Here is a 3102-nt window from a genome sequence, read left to right as displayed (position 1 = left end):
GGGGGGGGAGGGGGAGGGGGTTTGTGCAGGGAGAAGGGTGCAACAATGAATGAATGGAATCCCAATATCTCTGTAGATGTTCATTGAAATGAAAAATAAACAACCTAAATTAAAAAAAAAGAAAACAAAACAAAACAAAAAACCACTTCTTGTGATTAGGATGGAAGTTTATTGAGCAAATTTCTTTTCCATTCAACAATCCCTATATATTTTATTTTGTGATATTGGTTGCAATCCATTAAATGTAAGAGCGGTCTTTCTACTTTCTTTTATGTTTCCCATGTCCATGCTTTCTTACCTGTTTCTTCTTCCCCTCTGAGCTTTATATTTGGCCAAAAGCTGTCTATGTGATCTCTTACGGTTGACTGTTCTAAGGCATGAGTACCTTCCATTGTTGTTCCTCTCATGGCCCTATCTGAGCCACACAGATGTGTTCAGTTCCAGGCTTAATGACTCCCTAGGAGCTATAGGCCCAGGGTTTCCACTAGTGTCTATCAGACCAGTGAGTCTGATCTTCCCTTTCATGATTTTGAATTTTGTTTCACATTCTTATCCTACTTTATCTAAGGGCCTTCTATTGTTCTCTCTTTCAGAGCTGTTGTTAGTAGTAGCTGGGTACCATCTAGTTCTGCTGGTCTCAGTAGTAATAATCACTCTACTTTGTTCTGATCTAGCAGAGACAAGTATTTGCATTTTAGATGTCTGCTTTATAGCAGGATTTTTTTTTTCTTTGAAGAATGTTTTATCTACTACATCCTAAGAACACATTTTCAATGGAACAATATCTAGATACATTGAAAAGTTTTCCAAATACAAAGCATCAAAAGAGAACGAACTACTAACGTGATTGAAAACGGCACAGAAAAACTTCTTTTAAACATTGACAGTTTGTTCTTAACCCTAAAAGCAAACCGTTCACATTTGAAATTATAAACTTATCTCAGTAAAATGGTTTTGAAAAAAATAAGCACAGATAAACCGAAGAAGATTCTTTGATACTTAACCAGCTATGTCACAAACATTTGTTTTGAAAGTAGTTTGGTAAGTAGTCGGATTAAGATGTCTTTTCTTTACAAGTAATTTACAAGCACATTTAAAATACAGTTTGAATGGGGCCTAATCCTAATCCAGTGAACTGCATTAACTTCACAGCTGTGCTTCTCTCACACATAGATAAGGAATGAGAATCAGAACCAACTTGCATTTGGGTTATTAATTCTAGTGATTTCTGGTTTGGATGCAGCTGCGGGGAACACACTAGAAGCATTAACAATTCCATAATGTCATTGAAAAATTATGAAAAAGAATGCTAGGAATGTTTAAAAGCCTTGCCAGGCATTCAAAGCTTTATAGTTTTTCAGACCTTAGTCACTACTCAAAGCTTTGTCTGACATACTTTGGGCATGTTGCAAGGAGGACCCAGTCTTAGAGAGGGACATCATGCTTGGAAGGGTGGAGGGACAGCACAGGAGAGGAAGACCCTTGATGAGATGATGGATTCAGTGCTGGGGTAATGGGTGTAAGCCTGTCAGAGACAGTAAGGTTGGTGAAGGATAGAGCAGAGTGTAGGGCTATTGTACATAGGGTCCCTATGAGGAGCAAGTAACTTGACAGCACATAACAATAACAAGTCGCTACTCAGCAAAGTAGATTGTAGAACATTGTCTTTGTGGACTATATTATGCCAATTAACTTGTTTGTTTTCACTCAGTCACGCACATTTTCTTTTATAGCATTAATTCCAATTGTACAGTGTCATTATTTATAATGTCTTATCAAATCCTAGCTGTACTACCCTCCCCCATTCCTTTCATCTTACCCATTTATCCATGAATCTCTGCTCCTTCTTCTCTCTCATCCTTTCCAAACTTCATAAATTATTTTTGTGTGTAAACCTTCCCATAGCCTTTGTTGTTGTTAGGTACCATTGAGTTGCCTGCAACTCAAAGCAACGCTATGTACATTAACTCAGAACCCTGCCCTATCCTGAGCCAGTATCATTGTTTCTGATGGACTTAATGCCATTTCTCTAGTCACTGAGTCAATCTATCTCAACCATCAGACCCCATCCTGGGTCTTCCTGTCCTGCACTGTCCCTCCATCCTTCTAAGCATGATGTGCCTCTCCAAGGACTAGTCTTTCCTTGCAACATGCCCAAAATATATCCGATGGAGCTTCAAAATCTTTGCCTCCAAGGAGCAGCCTAGTTTTACCCTCTTCAGGACAGACCTGTTCGTTCTTTTAGCAGTCCATGTTATATTCAATACTCTTCTCCAGCACCACAACTCAAGCATTTTTCTGTCATCCTTAGTCATTGTCCAGCTTTCTGATGCATAGTAAGTAATTGTGAAGACCATGGCCTGGATCACTCTGAAGAGGTCCCTGATAGCAGATTTTTCTAAATGCAATTTGTCTTTTGATTTCCTGACTACTGATAGCAAGAGTGTTGATTGTGGAGCCAAGCAAACTGAACCTTGCTTATCTTCTGCCAATTTGAGGCTATGTTTAGCAATGTACATGACATTAATTAATATGTAGCACCAAGGCTCCTAATGAAAGGGTGCTACTCACGCACTGTCATGGAGTCAGTTCCATCTCATAGCATCTCTCCATCAGGTCTGCAAGGCTGTGAATCTTTATGGGAGGAGACCAGCCATCTTTCTTCTGAGAAGCAAGTGGTGGATTTGAACTCCTGACCTTTCAGATTGAAGCACAATTTATAATGCACTATGCCACCAAGAAATTCTGGTGGTGCACTGGTTAAATGCTCAGCTTTTAACTAAGAGGTTAGTACTTAGAATCCAATCAGTGATGAAAAGATTGCAACCTAGGAAGCCCAATCGGACAGCTTTCTATTGCCAGCTGGGGTCATTGGGAGTCAAAACTAACTCAACGACACTAACTATAAAAATCATTAATTGTTTGGTAAAAAAAAGTTTAATCTTGATGAAAACAATTTGATAGAAAAAAATATTTTAAAAGAAAGGATCCATGAAACAAAACATTCAAGCCTGGAATCTCAAAGTTTGGATTCTAGGTTCTTTCTTTCTTTCTTTCTTTCTTTCTTTCTTTCTTTCTTTCTTTCTTTCTTTCTTTCTTTCT

General features: G+C 38.5%; 1 protein-coding gene across 3 annotated transcripts in view; it reads left to right on the top strand.

Annotated features, from left to right (window-relative positions):
• Window positions 1-3102, top strand: part of RGS8 (regulator of G-protein signaling 8) — a 54116-nt gene that overhangs the window by 39223 nt on the left and 11791 nt on the right. The window lies entirely within an intron of this gene.

This window comes from Elephantulus edwardii, unplaced genomic scaffold (genome assembly GCF_000299155.1).
Source record: "Elephantulus edwardii isolate Elephantulus edwardi_28Jun2011 unplaced genomic scaffold, EleEdw1.0 scaffold00061, whole genome shotgun sequence".
Taxonomy (NCBI): Eukaryota; Metazoa; Chordata; class Mammalia; order Macroscelidea; family Macroscelididae; genus Elephantulus; species Elephantulus edwardii.
Note: the sequence above shows the minus strand (reverse complement) of the source record. Positions and strands in the feature narration are given on the sequence as shown.